This window comes from Sminthopsis crassicaudata, chromosome 3 (assembly GCF_048593235.1).
Source record: "Sminthopsis crassicaudata isolate SCR6 chromosome 3, ASM4859323v1, whole genome shotgun sequence".
Lineage (NCBI taxonomy): Eukaryota > Metazoa > Chordata > Mammalia > Dasyuromorphia > Dasyuridae > Sminthopsis > Sminthopsis crassicaudata.
Window position 1 is genome coordinate 603,011,662 of NC_133619.1, and position 19,464 is coordinate 603,031,125.

The following is a 19,464-nucleotide window of genomic DNA, read 5'->3' on the forward strand; positions in this document are numbered from 1 at the left end:
CGGCCCCCCCTGACCCCCAGCCTCGGGAGAGGTCCGGCCGGTTCTGAGGCTGGCTGGGGGAAGGCTTGGAGGGGAGTCAGGGGTCCGGGTCACCCCCTCCACACTCGGGTCCTGCTTCCACACAAAGGGCCAGAAACCGGCGGCGGGTGCCAGGGACAGGAGAGCGGGCAGAGACCCGGCCACGGTCAGGCGAGGGCGGGTAGAAAGATGCTGGGGAGGCTGGGCAGATGCGGAGGGACGATGGCCCAACGTGCGCCCCTCCCCCTCCAGCTTCCTGCGCCCGCCGGACGGAGCCCTCCCGGAGAGTGCCCCTGCTGCCCTCCACCTGCCCGGTGGCGCGGAACATCTCACCCCTCCCAGTTATCCGGGAGATTATCGGGAGATTATCTGGGCTTTTCCTTCTCCGAGGCTCGTCTGCTTTTCTTCCTGCAACCCCCTCCCCAGGTCCAAGCGTGGTGGCAAAAAGTGGGGGTGGGGAGGGGGTTCTCCCTGAGAAGCTGGGGCCTGGGAGACCCGCTGGGGAGGAGGGGGCCCTGGAAGGGGGCGGCGCATTTCTGAAACAGGAAAATCCACCTCGGGGCTTCCAGGGGCGGCCTGGGCCCTCGGGACCCCTCCCCCGTTCCGGGGAAACGAACCTCCCCTCCCCCAGCCTCTCCCTATCACCGGCGGCTACAAGGGGGGCCCTCGGTCAGTCTGGGGAACCGCTCACGATAAAAGCCGAGGTGCCTCAGAAAGCGGTTTTATTGAAATACAGCTTTCCAGCTGTCTCTGCGAGCCGAGTTCGCGGAGTCCGTGTGAAGACCCCAGAACTGGGGGTCGCGCCCTCCCTCGCCCCCGCGTGCCCCGTTTGTGTGCCCCGGCCGCCCGCCCCCTCGGGCCGCACGCGGCGCCGCCGGCGGCCGGCCGAGAACTACAAGTCCCGGCATGCTCCGGGCCGAGCCTCCCTGGGGTTCCGGATGGTGAGCAGGGAAGGTAAGCCGAGCTCGCAGTCGGCAGGGGCAGCAGCGGCAGAGGCAGCAGCAGAGGCAGCGGCGGCGGAGCTGAGGAGCCAGGCAGGGAGAGGGAGAGGGAGGGAGCCGGAGGGGAGCCCGGGGAGAGCCGGGAGCGGCAGCCAGACACACAGACAGACGGACGGACGGGCGGCCGGGAGGGCAGACGCGCAGCAGCCCCGCGCTACAAAGCGGAGGCACCAGAAGGCAGGAGGAGGAGAGAGGGAGGGGAGGGGGGGCCTGTGGGAGGGGGAGAGAAGAGGAGAGAGGGAGAGAGAGAAGGAAGGAGGGAGGAGGAAGGAGGGGAAAATCCAGCTACCACCACCCAGAGCCAACCTCTGCTTTCTGTCCTCATTTCCTTTATCCACCCAGCCCCGCGCCCAGCGAGGCTCGGGTCTAGCCAGACAGACGGCGGGGGGACAGACAGACTGGCAGGGCGCGGGGCGCGGGGAGGAGGGTTTGGAAGAGGAGCACTGCCTGCCGAGAGGAGGTTTTCTCCCAGGTTCGCAGTTGGGGAGGGGGCGGGAGGTGGTCCAGCGCCGCGGGTGACTGTGGCCGTGGGTGAGTGTGTGCACGCGCGCGCGCGGCAGCGGGAAGGGGGGCGCTTTTTGGGGGGGGCGAGCCCCGGGGCCCCCGGAGAGAAAGGGATAGAGAAAAGGAGAGCGAGAGCGGGCGCGGGGAGGGCGGCGGAGGAGGAGGAGGAGGAGGAGGAGGAGGAGGGAGGGGGGACCACCGTGTCCAGGGGAGTTAGCCGAGGAGAATGTGAGCCGAGGAGATACGAATGCTGTCAGCGCTGGCGGCCAGGGGGCGCTGAGGGCTCCGTGACTCTCCCCAGCAGCCGCCCGGAGCCCGCGTCGCCGGAAGAGAGCGGCCCCCGGAGGCCCGGCCCGGCCCGGCCCGGCTCGGCTTGGCAGGAGCGAGCCCCGGACGGAGCCCAGCAGTTCGGTGAGTCCCGCAGCCCCGGCTCCCCCTCCCTCCTCCCCTCCTCCCCCTCCCCTCCCCCGCCTCCTCCTCCTCCCTCCCGCCGCAGGACCGCGGGGTCTTTTGTGTGGCCCCTCCCGGGGTGGCCCCGGCCCCCGCCCCCCGCCGTCGCTCCCGGCCCGGGCTGCGGTGCCCGCGGTGCCGTCTGTCTTTGTTTGCGCGCGGGGCGGCCGCGAGCCTGGCTGGCAGCGCCGGGCAGGGAGGGGAGGGAGCGGAGCCCGGCGGGGGGGGGGGGCGGGGGGGCCGTTCTCGGGTTTCCTGGCTGCCCCGCGCGCTCGGGCTCGGGCCACGGCCCCCGGCGCCGCTTCTCGCCCCTTCCTCCCGCCCGCCGCCCCCCGCCCCCCCACTTCCCACCTTCCCACTTCCCCACCTCTTCTCTGCCTTTGGATTTCGAACTGTAAATTGCTTCAGCGATTCGGGAATGTGGCTGGGAGGGGGAGAGGGGGGACGCGACTGTGGGAGGGGTGAGCGAGGCAGGATTTGAGGATCCGCAGGGGGGGCGGGGACTGCGGAGGGAGGGGGCTCCTCCCGACGCCCCCAGAGCCCCAAGTTCCTGCGACTCCCGAGAGTTGGAGGATGGGGACCAGCGGCCGCGGCGAGGGGCGCTGGGGGCCGGGGAGCCGGGGGAGGGCCCTGCTACCTGTCTGTCTCTCGAAGTCGGCTCACTTTTGCATAAATAAATAAATAATGGCCCTCCCGAATGCGCTTCCCGGGGTTCTGGTGGGAGGCCCCGGACCCGCGCCCCGCCCCGCCCCCAGGTCACTGAGTGACAGCTGTCACGGGCAGGGGCCGGGGGAAGTTGGCAGGTTCTGGATGAGGAGCCTCTCCCCAGGGGCGGCCTCCCACCTTCCCCTGCGAGGTGGGAGAGAGGCAGGGGCAGGCGCTGCTGCCTGTAGGAAAGAGCCCTGCTTCCTGCACTACAGGAAAGGGCCGCCCTCCAGCGGGCCGGGGGAGGAGGACGGCCTGGGGGGCTCCGCCGCGCCCCCCTGACCCCGGGCCCCCGCTGGGCCAGGCCGCGGCCAGCTGCAGGGAAGGAAGGATGTGGGGATGGGCTTGGCTCAGATGGAGTCGGGGGCCGTCCCCCGGGGCACAGAGCGGGCACCGGAGCCCGGGGGCAGGGCCAGATGTGGAGGGGCGCCCGGGGACGGGGAGCCTGGCAAGAGCCTTTCCCCGGGGAGGGTGGGAGGAGGAGCGAAGAAGCCACCAGCCCCGGGCCTGGGGCCCTCTGTGAGCTGGTAGCCAGCGCGGGGGTCCGGCTGTGCTGGGAACAAAGCTCAGTGCCCGGGCTCCCCTTCTGCACCAGCGGCTGCCTGGCACTGCCAACCATGGCCGGCCCAGGCGTCTCGGTGGCCAGCACTGCCCAAGCAGACCCCGGGGTCTCCTGTGTGCCCGCCCTCCCCCTGGGCCGGGGTGGGCAGTGCCACCCTGCTGATCCGACTCCCCAGGGGCCCTTGTAGCAAGGAGGGCAGCCCGGGGCCTGGGGGCGCAGCTCAGGGGGGGCCGGGCCAGGCCTGTCAGTGCACTCTCCGAGGGGGGGTTGGGAGGCTCCCTTGAGGGGCGCAGCGGGGGCAGGTGGACCCCCGGCCGTGCGGGTGCAGGCCCTCCTGGTGTGGAGTGGCCGGAGGGAGAGCGGAGGTGGGGACTGCCCGAGCCCCCGCCCCCTGGAGCCGGGTGTATTGACACTCCAGTCTTTGAGCAGATACATATTTATTTTCATACTAATGGAAAATCAAACTCCATAGTCGCTGGAATTCATATTTTTCCTTTGGGTCAATAACCTGAGTGACCCCCAGGGACCACGGGCAGCTCGCCCCAAGCTCCTCCTCTCTGATGCCTGGGAGGCGAAGGCGAGGAAGGAACGGGCTTGTGGTGGGCGGCCAAGGCCCACGGGTGCCCGTCCGGGCTGGTAGAGGCTGTGACCAAACTGGGGGAGCCTGGGGGAGAAAGCCGGGTGTGGCCCCCCTCCGCCTGCCATCCTCCTCCTCGCGCCGCCCTGGTCCGCGCCTGGGGTTCCCCCTGGTGGCCCCCTCCCTCCCAGCCGGCCTACTCGGCCACGTGCGGATATTTATTTTCCGTAGTAAAATCCATTTTTAATGCCGTTACTTTTGAAATAATATAGAGAGAAACAAATGCAATGTGTTTAAGCTGCCCTCTGTGAGTTTTTAATGTGATCTATGGTGGAGGCAATGATGGAAGTTGCTGTGGTGCTCTGGGGTAATTTGGTGTCGTAAAGAAAAACAGCCTGCCATTTACTGGGCTCGCCAGGGAGCTGGGGCAGCAGAGGGCCGGAGCGGCCCCCGGGGGCGCGGGGCCGGGTCACGGGGAGCTCCCGCCCTGGGCCCTGAGGCTGCTCCCCTGCTCCTGCTGGGCTGTGCCCTCCGCCAGGCGCTCGCCCGGGATCTGGGAGGGGGCAGGACCCCCTGGACTTGGCTGTTGGGGAAGAGGGTGCCAAGGGTTGCGCTTCTCCCCCCTCTCCGCTCTGGGTGTGAGCTGGAGGGGCTCATTTGTGAAGAAGACCCAAGGACAGGGCCTCTTCCTAGTGCCTGTTCCTGTGGGCACGGATCCCAGCTGTGCCGCCGGCCCTCAGCATAGGGCGTTTGGGGGGCATGGGCCTGGGGAGGAAGAGGTGCCCCCCCATGGGCTTCTAGCGAGAGGGAGGAGGCTTTGAGAATGAGCCCCCTCCTCACTCAGCCAGGCTCTCACCCCCAGGCCTTACCCTCACCCCGCCTATGCTGGCCCCGAGGGCGCCCCAACATAAATGCCGAAGGGCAGCCTGGAAGATAAGCGCATTAGAATAGAGAATATGAGAACCACCTTAGAACCGAGAACTTGGTGCGGTTTTTTAGAAATATCTTCCTGACAGAATTCCCACCATCAGTCTCCTCTGGTCCTCTGGGTTTTATTTTAGGCATTTAAAAACTTACTCCGAAAAGGGTTCGAAGGCTTCCCCAGAGCGCCAGTGTCCCAGGACCTAGAGTATAGAATGCAGGCTTTGGCATTATCTTGGCCAGTGACGGCGCTTTAATATCGCGAGTGACCTGGGCACAACCGGGCAGTGCCCAAGCTGAAGGCCAGCTCCCGGGGCCATGTGCCTGCGCCAGGTGGTAGTTTCAGGGGAGCCTGTGCTCCTGGCCATTGAAGCCTGTGGTAAAATAAGTTCTTGCCCCTGCCCTGGCTAGGATCAAAAGAACCCCTTAAATGGGAGACCCAATCTGGCCCTGATCCTTTTGTGGCAAGCTGGCTCAGAAAGAGCTGGGAGCCGGAGTGGGGCAAGGTGGGGAGGGCAGGAGGAGCAAAGGAAGAGATGTTACTGCCAGCAGATGGGCCCCCCCAGGGAGAGAGCAGGAGAAGTGGGGGGAGGTAGTAAGGGAGGGAAGGAAGGAGGAGAGGAGAGAGAGAGACTGAGGGAAAGGGAGGGAGAAGGGAGTTTGAGAGACAGAGAGCCCCAACATACAGAGGTGAAGGGCAAGATATAGCTGGTGAGTGGGGAGAGGGTAAGGGGGAGCCACCGGCAGATGGGGGGGGGGTCACCAGCGGTGGGCAGGTACCTTCACCCAGCAGGGCCAGTGAGGAGAAAAGCTCTGCAGTCTTGGAGGAGATGAGAACTCCCCATCTTAGGTCTCCTCCCCCTCCTCACACCTCCCTCCCTCCTCCCAGGAAGCCAACTTGGGCAGATACTCAGGCTCGATTCATTCCGAAGGCCTGGGCCAGTGTGGGGGAAGGGGGTGTCAGTGGCCCTGTCTAGAAGGTCAGGCAGAGAATCCCTCTGTGTGTGTGTGTGTGTGTGTGTGTGTGTGTGTGTGTGTGTGTGTGTGTGTGTGTGAAGTGGGGGAAAGGGACTTGGGGGTCCTCGGTGGCTGGGGAGGTGAAGCCCCCTGTGGGCAGGGCCTGGCCAGTGGCTGGCAGCCCCTCCATCCATCCTGGAGCAGGGAAAGCGGGGGAGGTGAGGCTCAGGGAGCGGGGGCGGACCTTTGGGGAGGAGAGTGGGTGGCCTTGTGGCTAGGCCCAGGGAAGCGAAGGGGGCTGGGCCCCCCAGGGTGGGCGGGCTGGCAGGAGAGGGGAGGGGAATCAGTGAGTCAGCCTTCCAGGAGCTCCGGGGACAAGCAGAGCCAGGCCTGAGGCACAGTGCATTCTGGCCTGGGGGTCAGCCAGGAGCTCTGGCCCTGGACAAAGTCCTTCTCTTTCCTTGGGCCTTGGTTTCCTCAATCTGAAGTGATGGCATGAGTTCTTAGGGACCCTGTAAGTGAGTCTGACCTTCTGGGAAAGAAGGCAGGAGGGAAAGAGAAGCTTCTCATGAAAGGCTGAGGAGGCCATAGCTAGTCTTAGGGGGAGGAGTCAAGTGAAGCTGGCATGGACTTTGGGTCCTCGGACAGAAAGGCCCCATTCCACCCTGGAGCCCCTCCACCTCATGCCATCTTGTGCCATGCTCCTGAGAAAAATCTTAGTTTTCCTTATCTGTCAAATAGATATAGAGTGGGAACTTCCCAAGGTTCCCTACAGGTGGGTGGGAACTAGGTCTCCAGCAGGTACAGGATACAGGTGAGATCAGGAGTGCAATGAATAGTGGCGGCACCAGAGGCCAAGGCAGAGAGGGTCACAAATTAGATTCTAAATGTGTCCTGGGATTCACAGGAAAGAAGGTGGCCTGGGTGCCCACAGCCCCTAGACTTTGAAGGAAGGTAGACTTCTCTGGGGCAACTGATCTTTGGATTGATCCCAGGCCCACCAATTGGATTCCAGGAAACAGTACTCAGGAGGACACGTGATACTGGTGACCATTAGTGATGGTGGGATTGGAAGGAAGGTGGTGACCCAGAGATTTAGAATTATGGAATGTCAGGCTTGGAAGGGAACTTAAAATATGTGGTTAGAACCTGGGAGGTCAGAGCTGGGAGGGCCCTTAGAACCCAGGAGGTCAGAGCTGGGAGGGTCCTTAGAACCCAGGAGGTCAGAGCTGGGAGGGCCCTTAGAACCCAGGAGGTCAGAGCTGGGAGGGTCCTTAGAACCCAGGAGGTCAGAGCTGGGAGGGCCCTTAGAACATAGAATATTAGAACTGAAAATGACCTTAGAATAAAGACTGTTCAAACTCAAACTCAAAGGGACTTTAGAACAAGAGCTGGAAGGAGCCTTAGAACACAAATGTTGGAGGGGAGAGACCATCCTAAGTGTCCCATTTTCGTGGCCCAGGGGAGGAGAAGTGCTTTGTCTGGAGGAATTTCTCTGGGTTTTTTGGGCATCTGGGAAGTTTGGGTTTTCAGGGGAAAGGTCAGCTCCCTGGAAGACCGGGAGAGGTGTGAGGTCTCCCTGGACGGCCAAGTGGCCCAAGGGGCAGTTGGGGGCTGGGTGGCCCCAGGCAGGGCTGGAGGGCAGTTCTGGACTGGGCTGAACCTGGTCCTGGGGCCAGTCCTTGTCTCCCCCAGGGCCCCAGGGGCTGGTTGCAGGGGCCTGGTCAGGAGCGCCTCCAGAGTGAGCTGGGTAGGCATGGGTCCTGCCAGGCTGGGAGCGCTTCCAGAGCCCTGGGAGAGGGGCCCTGCAATTTGTGCCCTCATGGACACTGGCAGGGAGCCTGGGAAGCCTCAGGGGCCAAACCCGAGAGCACCTCGAGCCTCCCCCCACCCTTCCAGAATGAGAGGGGTCCCTGGAGACCAGAGAAGGGAGGGAAGGCCCCCCCAGTTCCCAGCTGACAGGAAGCACTTAGTCTCAGCCCCTCCCTCCCCTGAGGCTTGGGCTCCCCCAGTGCCCTCTCCTGCTAGGAGCCTCTGGGTCCTAATGCCTTCTCTCTCCACTCTGGCCACAGGCCCAGGGTTCACTGGTTCCTGCTGCAACCCTCCCCTCTGGGTCCTGGGTGCCTTGGAGAAGAGGGACTCTAGTGAGACTTCTGGGACCCACCCCTTCCACCCCCCAGGGCCTGAATCTTTCCCTTAGCCTTGGCTTTATCCCTTAGGCTCCCAGCCCTGCTCTGCCCCCCCCCCCCATACAAACACACAGCCAACTCAGGGGTCCTGGGGGGGGGAATCCTGGGGGGAGGGGCCTGTTCTGCAGCTGGCTTGGCCCCTCCATCCCCTCCCAGGCCAGCTGCCACTGAAGCTTCTAGAAGCTGCTCCTCTGGTCCCAGCCTCCCTCCCTCTAGCACCCCTCCCCCCCAACCTGAGGGGGGCCTGGGCCAGGAAGGGGATCATTGACCACAGTGGCGAGGCCTGAGACACAGCCCGACAGCCCAGAGACGGGGCGTGTGTGGACAGAGGAGTGGATGAGCAGATGAGCAGAGACACACACCCAGAGGGAGACAGATGGACGCAGACAGACAGACAGGATGGGCGCTGACCATGGGGACAGACTCAGACAGAAGTGGGCAGATGGACCAAGAGCAGGACAGGAGCCGGCTGTGGCACAGGGAGGGGGAGTCAGCGCGGATTGGATGGGGGCTCGCCCTCCTTTGGTCCCTGCTCCCTGCCTGTCTCTGGGCCCAGGGCCTCCCCACCCCCAGGGCCTCTGAACTCTGGTGTAGAGAAGGGTCACCAAGTGAGCCCCGCCCCTGCCCCCAGTCAGGGGGTTCTTGGTAAGGTCACCGTGCAGAGCCAGTCATAGAGAGAAAGGAAGAGACAGCCAGGGAGAGAAACGTCCTGGGCTCCCTCCTGCCACTCATGCTCTCAGCCCCCCACTGTCACCCACGGCACCCAGACGTCCTCATCCCCCCCTCCCCCTCTGCACTGTCTGTCTGACTCTCACACACACATGAGTGGTTGTAAACACCTTTCTCTCTTCCCTGGGCTGGGAGGCAGATCTCCCGCCTTTCTGAACAGTCTCAGCACAGACACTGGCCCTGCATGGCCCGGGGTCCCCCCCCTCCCGTGCTGTGTTCTTATATCTGGTACAGGCCCCCCCCAGACACGGCTCGTCTCTCACAGCATCTCCGCCTAGGGACACCTCACACACAAGTTCCCCCCACACACACTCCCCCCAGGACTGAGGAGCCTCACTGTTAGGGGCAGGGCACTAGGGGGGGCCTGGGGAGAAGGAGCTGGGGGGAGCCTCGGGGAAGGGGCAGAGTCTAAGGCATTCACACAGGAAGAGGTGGTGGGCTGGGTAGAGCAGGAGAAAAAAATTCACACGTTACCCCCATCTCCTCCCCAGGGTCTGAGGGGCTGGAGGGAGGGAGGGCAGCAGGGTGCCAGGGGAGGCCCGCTTCATGGGCACCACTGCCTGCCCTGGCTGCCGCCCCCTCCCCGGTCCTGGAGCTGGGGCCCAGGGGCCAACCTGCAGATCCTTCCCTCCCCAGCAGGCCTCTGACCCCGGGCCCCGCCCCCCCACCCCGTGCCCCCATCCTCTCCCCCGCTGGCGTCATGGTTTCTGAGGAGCCGAGAACAATCCACAAGGCTGTTTCCATGCCCCCCCAGCTCCCTCCTTGCCTGTGATGCTTCAAACATAGCAATGCCCTAAAGGCAGCGAGGAGGCAGCTCTGCCACCACTAACTATCTGAAGGCAGATGGGTGGGCTGGAATCCGCTCCCGCCCCCCCAGGGAGCCAGTGGGGAAGAGGGGAAGGGGCCGCTCGGGCCCTGGGCACAGGCACAAACAGATGGACCGGGGCCTGTTCCCACTCCCTCCTCCCAAACTCCGGCCAGGCCTGGGAGAGAGGCCTCCCCTGCAAGGAAACATCTCTGACATGTCCTCCCAGGGCGCCCCTGGAAGCCCCCCCAGCACCTTGCAGCCCCGCCCCCAGCCCCCACCATCCTCTGCAGCTTTGGGCCCCTCCCCCAGGCTCCCACCACAGGGACCCCCCCAGTTGTACTGCTCCTGATCCATCTCCTGCACACTCAGTCACACACACTCTCCCTGTTCCCTCTTCTCCTTGTCTTCCCTACAAACAACCGACAGCTCACACTGTGGGTCAGAGCCTCCTCCCTCAGACACAAAGGTTCCCCCAGCCCCTCCTCCACCCAGACCCAGCAGCATTTGCACCCAGAACCACCCTCCCCTTTCACACGCAGACTCCTGCTGCCACCTCCCCAGACACCCACAGGGGTGAGGGCACGGACACCGGCAGGGAGCCTGCGCCCCAGACCTTCCACATGGGACCCTACCACCTGCTGATCCACGCATTTTTCTCCCTGAATTGCCTCCTGCCCAACAATGCCTCCAAAATATATACATAGATTGTCCAGAGATCCCTACGTACACTTCTCAAAAATGCTCCTCTTCCTTTCCCTCTCCCTCACTTCCCTCTCATTTCCTTTCCCACACAGTCCTTTTTCCAGGGCATGGTACCCACACTGGCGCAGGTGGCTCCAGCTTCTGTCTCTCTGTTTCTGTGTCTCTGTTCTGTCTCTGTGTCTCTCAGCTGTCTCTCTCTGTCTCTGGCTCTCCTGCCCAACCCTTTTCCAGTTCCCAGAGCCCCCTGTTTTCCAGAACTCCTCCCCCCAAGCAGACACAGACATTCCTTGGCAGTTGGACCCCTCCCAGTGAAGCCCCACGGAACAAAGGGCCGCGCACCTCTGGGGGAGATTTCAGAGCGTTTGTCTCAGGAGCAGCATGTGGATCCCGTGGGGGGCCTTGGAGGGAGGAGCAGAGCAGGGCTGTTCCCTGAAGCCCCAAAAGTTGGCCGGAGGCTCACCTGGGGAAGCTGCTCTCGGGTGTTCACCTTTCGCATTCTTTGGGGTGACTGGAGTCAGAGCCTGCTGACCTCTGGGGAGCCAGAAGGAGAGTGGGGAGGGGTCTCCCCCGCCCCTCCAGAGCTGCACAGGGAGGGCTGCAGATCCAGCCCCCCCCATGACAGGAGTGCATTCCCGACAGCGAAGGTTACTCTAATAGATGCATTATTTTAAACGGAATCTCCGCCATCTGTTCCACCCCCTAATTATGAATGCACAGAAACTGCCTCAGCCCCTGCAAGGAGAGCAGAGTGATTTAAAGGCTGGGTGGGGGCTGCTGCTTCTTGCATCTGGGGGGGGGAGGCAGAACATCCTGTGTCATGGCCAAGGACCCTCCATCCTAACATGTCCCTGGGCCAAATTTACATCTTCAGTTCTAGGGAGGAGCTTAGAGCCCCCTCAGCCCCCATTCCTCCCGCTGCCCCATGGGGTGAAAATGAGGGGGGAAGGGGATGGCCTCAGAGGTGGGATGTGGAGCCAGGGACCCCAGCTGGGCTCGGGGTGCTGCAGGGAGCAGGACATGCGCTATTTCCTCTGTCTGGCAGGGCCCGTCTCCCCACCCTGCCCCCCAGCCCTAGGGAAGCGAGGCTCCATTAGGGGCCTTGAAAAATTTAGTGACATTGATTGTATCTCTCTCTGGCCGGCCTCACAGGCCCCAGGGAGCAGTGGGCACAGCGCCTGGCCCAGCATCCCCCCGCCCTCGGTGGAGGACAGGGAAAGGGGAACCGAGAGCAGCCGGCCGGAGAGCAGGGCAGCCTTTGCTGGGTGACCTCTGTGCCAAAGATGGCCCCGTGGGAGGGGGTTCCATGTGGGTGCACTGGGGGCAACTGGGGGGGCAGCCAGTGAGGGCTGGGACTGGGGGTGCAGACAGACCAGGCGGCCCTCAGAAGGTTCTGGGCTGAGGGAAGGGGCTGCAGTCACCGGGAGCCAGAGAGGGACAAGGCAGGGGGCAGAGCCATGTGCCCGCAGGGGGCGGGAGGGGCGGGGGCGGCGGCAGTGGGGGAGAGCGCCCGAAGGCCGGCCTTGGCCGTGCCCATCTGCCCGTGGGCGTCAGGCCCCGGCTCGGCGGGCAGACTGCAGCAGATGCACGAGCACTGCAGGGAGAGGGAGCGAGGTTGGGTTGGAGGAATTTTAAAGATTGCTGTAGGCGGAGGGTCTGCGACCCCCCTGTGGAGATGGGCAGTCATGCAGAAGTAATCCTGTGGCTTGCTGCCTGCCTGGAGGAGAAAGGAGGAGACAGTGGAGGTGGAGAGGAGAGGAAGGGAGGGGGAGCAGGTACCCCTGCCCGCTGCAAGCCGGCCCTGACCTTGGGGAGCCCTGGGGTCATGGGCAGGGGGCTCTGACCTGCTCCCCGAGTCCTCCCAGAGCTGGGTCCAATGGCACTGGGGGCAGACCAGGAGAGGGGTGAGGGTGGGGGGGGCGTCTGGGGGGGTCCCCAGGAGGGGCCTGGGCCTCTGGGAGAGCAGAAGTGCTGACCTGTCCGTCCTCTCCCCTCCCCGCTCCCTTGCCTGGCACTTGCCCCCCCCCCCCTTGGCTCTGCAGGGGCTGAGGCTGACCGGGCCAGGAGCGAGCAGCTGTTGCTCACTCTCAGTTTTATAAATAATGCAACATGAAGATGCAGCCCCTGGGGACCTGCTCACAGGAGCCTCGGGAAGGGGGGGGGGAAAGAAGAGGGGGGCGGGCGACCGGACCCGGCACCTTGGGGTGGGAGGCTCAGGGGCCCCTCGGGGTTCGCTCCGTCAGGGGCTCCCGTCCCCCTTTCCCCATGCTGCCTCCTTCTGTGTGACCTTGGACAAGTGGTGCTCCCTCTCTGGGCTAAGGGGGAGGAGAGGGGAGAATGAGGGTGTGTAAGTGTGCAAGAGACAGGATAACTGGCAGCTGGCTGAGCCAATCCTGGGTCAGACCCAGAGGAGCACCTTTACGTCCCCTGGCCAGGCTGGGCTGGGAAGCTGAAGGGGGTACCTTCCTGCCTCTCCCCTTCACTCCTAGTGCCCCCTCAGCTCACAACCCCTGACCCTCTGGCATGGAAGCCTGAGTGGGGGTGGGGAGCAAGGTTGCCATAGTGATGCTGCGCCCCCCCCCTGCCCCCCCCCCCCTTGCTCCCCAGCCTCCTCCCCTTGGCCACTGCCTCCTTCTTCCCTCGGAACTTTTCCCGTTCTCTGTCCCCTGGTGCCAGGGGGGTTTGCCAGATGTCTCTGACACGGCGCCGGTGACAGGCGGTCGGGGCGAAACGCTGGTTGGGTGACAGGCGGCGGGGGGACATGCTGGGCAGCTGACAGGTGGTGCAGGCGAAAGGCCCACGGGTGGGTGACAGGGTTTGAAGCCTGTGGGGGCGGCGGCGCTGGTGCTGGTGGCGGGCAGCAATGGTGCCATCCGGCTGGCGCGTCCCCGCACTGCCGCTCCTCGCCCTGGGCTCCAGGCGAAGGTACTAATGAGGCTCATTAAAAGTAGAGGTGAAGGTGTCCGGGGTCGGGGGGGGGGGTCCCAGGGAACCTGTAACAATAGGTGGGTGAGTCAGGAAGCGCTGGGGGGAGAGGCAGCCCAGGCCCCCCGCCGCTGCCCCTGCGCCCCCACTTCTTGCCCTCTTTTGCCCGCTTTGCTGCAGAGCGCTGCCTTCCCTGGGGTGCACAAGCTCTGCCAACAGCTATTGTGAGTGCTCAGCCCTCATGGCCCACTTGCCTAACAGCCCGAGACCTGGAGAAGTGGGAGGGGGATGGCACTCCCCCTCCCTCCAGCTGCTCCCTTTGGGAGGGGGCCTAGAATCTGCTGCCAGGCCAGCTCTGCCCTCCAGCCGACCTTCCTTGGGTGGTACGAGGATGCTCCGGCCCTTCCCTCCCCCCCACAGTCCTTGGCCAGGGTCTTCAGGAACAACTGCCAGTCATTGTCCGAAGCTGCCCCTCACCCGGTTCAGAACCATTTCCTGTCTCTTACACAGTGTTAGAATGTTAGAACACAGAATATCAGGAACCTCAGAAACCACCCAGTCCTCAGCCCCTCCTCATATAAAAACTGGGAGAACCCAGGAACAGAAAGTCATCCTTTATTAAGTGTTTACTGTATACAGAAACACTACCAGGGAAGGGAAGGAAATAGAGAGATTTCCATAGCACCTACTGTGTGCCAGACACCAAGCACTCTCCAGATATGATCTCGTTCAGCCCAAACAATAGCTCTGAGAGGCAGGCGCAGTGTGATCCTCACTCGACAGTGAAGGAAACCGAGTCCGCCAGAGGTTGGTGATGTGCCCGAGCCGCAGCTAACAAGGGCAGCTGGACGTGCAGCCGTCTTTCTGACTGCGGGCCCAGGGGCCCATCCACTTCAAAGGCCAGCTCTCTCTGCTTGGGAAGATTTAGAGAAAATCACGTCCTCCCCTCCCGGGACTAACTCTCTGGGCCTGGTCAAGATCAAGCAGCAAATGTAATCCCGGAATCAGGCGTGGGACTCAGATGTCCTGGCCCCCGAACCGCATCAGCCACATCCTCATGGATCAAGGACACTTAGTCCCCTGGTCTGGAGCACGTGCCCCCCCCCCCCCCCCCGTGCTTCCCCCCTACACCCACCCCGGTGACGGGAGGGCTCCAATTCTGCCCCGTGTGACTTGGGCCTCAGTTTCCTCATCTGTAAAATGAGAAACTTGGACTGGATGTCCTCCGAGGTCCTTTCCAGCTTGAAATCTATTATTCTAAGCCATTGGTGCAGAAAGCCCCTGTTCTTCCTGCCCCCAGTGAACAAACAGGGACAAGTTACTCCCTTCTTCCCTTCTCCCAGCACTAACAAACGAGGCCCCAGAGGCTCCTGAGGAACTTCCTCCTGACCCAGATCCCAGGAGCTGCACCCCGGGGCCAAGTTGGAGAGGAGGCAGAGAGGGGGGAGAAGGAACCCAGTCCTGCTTAATCGATTAATAGGTGTTTGTGGATTGATCGGTGAGGGGAGGGGTTAATGTGTATGTATGTGGGTGGGAGGGACCTCTTGGTGGGGGAGAATTAGAAGCAGAAATAGAAGAATGTTACAGTTGGACAAGATCTCAAGTGGGAGGGCCTTAGAGCCCAATGTCAGAATTAGGGGAGGCTCAGAACACAGAATGTCAGAGCTGGGAGGATGCTCAGAACTTAGAATAAGAGACCATTATTGTCTAGATCAACCTTCTGATTTTGTAAATGAGAAGAATAAGACTCCGAGGACTCCCCGAGTCCCACAGCGAGTTACGGACAGATTGGGAGTAGGGAAGTGGTTAAAGGGCCGTGGTATTCGGGGTGGGGGATGTCGGCTTTTTCATCCAGACAGCCTTGGTGAACAAGGCTTGGGAAGCCTTTATAAGTGGGGTGGGGGGCGGGGGGCACATGTAATCTCTGGCTGAGCTGGGCTCCTGCCTCGGTGTACGGCGGGGGGATAGAGGGGGTCACTGTGCTTAGATGTCCATCTCAGCATTCCTCCTCGGCTCTCACAATGATGGCTCAGAGCCCAGTCCCCTTGGCTCCATAGTAGTGGATATGGGGGTGGGGGGGACGGACACAATAGCATCAGGGTGATCACTGCCACCAATGTAACCTGATGGGGTGGAAATTACCCCAGCAACAGCTGATGGATGGGAGGGGACCCTCATCATTGGCTGAGAGCCACAGACATTCAGAATGGCCCTGGCAGAATTGCAACAGCCAAGGCTGGGGTGTAGTGGGGTGGGGTGGGGGGAGGCTCAGAGGGGAAATTTAAGGGAAGAGAATGAGGCTCATAAATCCCAGAGAGTCTCTGCTTCCCTTCCCCCACATTGGTAATCTCTCACCAAACCTGATCCCAGGTGCCTCTAGGCCAGTATGTCAGCTGGTCTAAGGGGATGGCGGAGGCGGGAACTCACCAGGACCCCTTGCCCCACCTGAACCCATCTCTGGGGGGGGGCCGGCCGCCCCCAACCTTCCTTTTCCCCTCCTGCACAAGGATCTCTATGTAGTTCAGGAAGCCTAGATTCCTCTAGTCTGCCTCTGCCACATTAATGGGAGGGACAAAATAAAAAGAGAAGCGGCTGCCTTGGTTTCCCCAGCTTTGACCTGTGGTTAGACTGACTTTTTATTGCTATGACCCGTCCCATGATTTGGTGGGCACTGAAAGCCCCGGCGGGGTGCCTGGGCTTGGGAGAAAACTGGATGCTGACCCTCAGGGACCCTGTTTGGGGGTTCCCAGAGTGTGACCCAAGACCTCAGAAACACAGGGCACAGTCTCACTGCCGAGGTGGCAGTGCCCAGTGCAGCCCAGGAGGCGGTCAGGGACAGAGGAGAGGGGCATCTTGAGGAAAAGGGGCTGGTGGAGGGGCACCACGCTAGCTGGGTGGGAATGGGTGACTGTTTCCAGGAAATCTCAGGTAAGAAAGGGAGTGATGGGGAGGGAGGCGCTGGAAGGCTGCAGCGGGTGGGGGCCTGAAGCTTTCAAGGTTGTGATTTCCCACAAGAATAGACACTGGAGTGTTCCAGGATCCATTCCAGTAAAGCTCCCACTAAGGCAGGCTCCCCTCTTTCCCTTTGAACATCTGCCTAGAATGTGCCCCCCTTCTAAGGGACAATGCAGAGCCTCTCAAACTAGGGGACCCAAGAGCCCAGGGCAGGGGGAGGTCCCCAGCGGGCAGGGGGCGGGTCCCCAGTGGGCACCCTGCCAAAGCCCACAGACTGATCACTAGGAATTCTTGTTGCTGAGAGATGGAAAATCCCGTTGGCTTGGAACTCATCCTCTCCCTCTGGGAGAGGGGAGGGAACCTGGGGGAGAGACTCTTTCCTGCCCCCCTTTTCTCTCACCCTTTCATCCCCCCAGTCACTGGGCAGTACATACCCCAAGGGTGGTTCTGGGGTGGGCGGAGCCACTCTGAGGTAGCTGGGAGTGGGCATTTTGCCCAGGGATATGTGTGCTCACCATCCAGAGTGGGGGCACAGATTGAGAGGACCCGGGCTGAGGGGCCACAGAACAGGGAAGCACAGGCTAAGCTGGGGGAGGGAAGGACACTGGACTCTCAAGGTCTCAATGGTCCTTGAAGCCTGTTTTTACATGCCCTGGGGCTGGAGTGGGGCCAGGGCTTGGGCAGGGATGGGAATAGACATGGGGAGATGGGTCTGGCTAGACTGCCCCTGAGCCCTAGGAGTAAGGGGTGCCCGTGGAAGTCTCCTGGGCCAGGGAGGTTGGATCCCCGGCCATCTCGTCCTGGGCCTTGTTCCTGGCTGGAGGACCTCCTCCTGGTGGCCCTGGCTCATGGCTAGGAGTTTGTTCTCTCTCCTTGGACAGGAAGACGAATGATTCCATTACGGGAGCGTGATTTTATTCCACGTGTCAGGGAGTCTGAGATTAACTTGCTCACCAGTCTGTGACAAAACCTCACACACACACACACACACACACACACACACACTCACAGACTTAGACAAAGACACCCAAGCACATGCCCAGAGACGGTCTCTGTAGTCCGGGTCTGGGCTAGAACATCCAGCTCTATCTGGAGGCCTTTTCCCTGTCCCTGATCTGGAATCTAGTGCCAGGGAGGGCCCATGTCCTCAAAACCCTCATCCTGGGCGAGCCACACCTGACAAGCAGCCCCTCATGGAAGCCTCAGCTCGCCCCTGACCCATTTCTCCCTCCCTTCTTTATCTACACACTCAGCCCTGGCTAAAAAGGCCTCTCCCCAAATCTGTCTCTGTCTCCTTCCTTCTTTTCTTCCTTCTCTTTCCCCATCTCTCTCTCTCTCTTTCTCTGTCTCTGTCTTTCTCACCCATTCTTTGACTCTCTCTCTCCTTTCTCTTCTCTCTCCCTCCTTTTCTCTCTCTCCCTCTCTCTCTCTCTCTCTCTCTCTCTCTCTGTCTCTCTCTCTCTCTCTGTCTCTCTCTCTCTCTCTCTCTCTCTCTCTCTCTCTCTCTCTCTCTCTCTCTCTCTGTCTCTCTCCCTGTCTCTCTCTCTCTCTGTCTCTGTCTCTCTGTCTCTCTCTCTCTCTCTCTCTCTCTCTCTCTCTCTGTCCTTTTCTCATTCTTTGTCTCTCCCTTTCTGTCTCTTTCTCTCTCTCTTAATCTCTGTTTCTGTCTCACCTTTTCATAACCCACACCTTTTTAAGCACATCCTCTCCCTTCTGCACCCACCCCCTTGTTCATGTACATATGGTTGGGCACACACTCTAGCCTGTAGGAGGAGCCTGAAGTATCTCCCCACATTTCCCTTGGCCCTTTCCTGCTGGGACGCTCTTCACCCAGCTAACCCTTCAGGCTCCTCCCTTCCATCCTCACTAGGCCTCCTTCCTCCAATGGAGGGGAAGGAACTTCCTAATTGTCTGAGGAAGGACACACTTGTAACTCAGAATCAAAGTTACCTGCCTTTGTGAATCACCTTCCACCCCCAAGTTTTTACACCCCCCCCAGTCTGGACCCTCTATTACACCAGTTCACCCATCCCTGCAGAAGTGGACAGAGAGATTTGCTCCAATGCGAACCCTTGCAGTGTTTGGCTAAGGTAGAGACAGGGTCTCATGTCCCAGAAAAAGGGGTTGTAAAGAGGAGGAAGCATGGGATGCTCTGCATAGGGGAAACATTTCTAAAGAATCTGCACTTTTGCAGCTTTGGGGCAGAGAGCAATGACACCAGAATAGCCTCCTGATCAGCCTCCCTGCCTCAGGTCTCTCTGCCCCAGTTCATCCTGCCAAGGCTGCCAAATTCTTCTTCCTAAAGCACAGTTCTGACTAGTCACTTCCTTTCTCAAATTTTCCATTGCCTACAGGAGAAACTCAACAACATATCTATCAACCTATATTACAAAGCTCCTACTGTGTGCTGTGCTGGACTCAGTCTCCCTAACCTGGCATTTGAGGACACCCTGATTGTAGTTAACCCCTCCAGCCAAATCTTTCACTCCCCCCTTCCCCTGCTCTGATCAGGACAGTCTCCTAAATGTACCCTTCAATTGCCAACTTTTGCTTGTACTGTTCTTTTCTTCTTTCATCTCCAATTCCTGCCTGCCCTTCAGAACCCAGCTCAGGCCCTTCCTTTTTTTTAGGAAGTCTTCCTTGACCTCCGTGGCCCTCTCTCAAACTTAGAAGAAATGGATCTATGAGGTGGTTTGATCCAAAGCCAGCTTTAGACATCCCTAACAAAAATAAGAGGAGGCCTTTACTTGCCATGTTGCCAGGTTTCAGAAATATTTTATTTCATTCAGTCCTCACAATTATCCTGTGAACTCGGTATATAAAATTACTATCCCCATTTTACAGATGGGCAAACAGTCACAGGGAGGTAAAGTGTGGTTTGCGGTCTCAGCTAGTGACAAGGGCAGGGTTTGAATCCAGATCTCTTCTGACTTTCAGTTCTCTTTCCACCACCCTGTGCTGCCTCTCTAGCAGTCTTTTGGTCTCTGCTTGAGGACCTCCAGCAACGGAGAACTCATTCCCCTCAGTGCAGCTCATTTTTCGAAGACTCTGACCATTGGGAAGTCTTTTCCCTTTTTTGTCAAATTCTCTGCAACTTTTTTCCTTCCCTGATCTTCCCACATTTTAATCTTTGTCTGCCTCAATTTTCTTATCTGTAAAATGGGAACAATAATAGCACCTACCTCCTAGAGTTGTTGTGAGGATCAAATGAGATACTATTTGCAAAGCTTTTTACAAAGCTCTACATAAGGCTCTATGTTAATGCTTAGGGTAAGGTTTCTGGACGTTGGTCTCGAAAATGATGGCATTAGGCTGAGTGATCACTAATATCTCTTCCATTCTTTTTTTAGATTATATACTAGAAAATATAAGCTCCTTGAGAGTAGGGAGTCTTTCACATTTTGTCTTTATATTCTAAGTATATTGCCTTGCACCTAGTAGGTGTTTAATAAATGTTTACTGAA

The 19,464-nt window shown here is 60.5% G+C and overlaps 1 protein-coding gene across 10 annotated transcripts in view; it reads left to right on the top strand.

Annotated features, from left to right (window-relative positions):
- Positions 1-953: 953 nt before the first annotated feature.
- AHDC1 (AT-hook DNA binding motif containing 1) overlaps positions 954-19,464 on the top strand; it is an 83,561-nt gene continuing 65,050 nt past the window's right edge. For 3 of the 10 annotated variants that reach the window (XM_074305664.1, XM_074305658.1, XM_074305670.1), the window contains exons 1-2: positions 1,060-1,196; positions 1,825-1,934. The gene's annotated coding sequence lies outside the window, so the exon portion shown is untranslated. The other 7 variants (XM_074305665.1, XM_074305659.1, XM_074305661.1 and 4 more) reach the window with 6 other exon arrangements.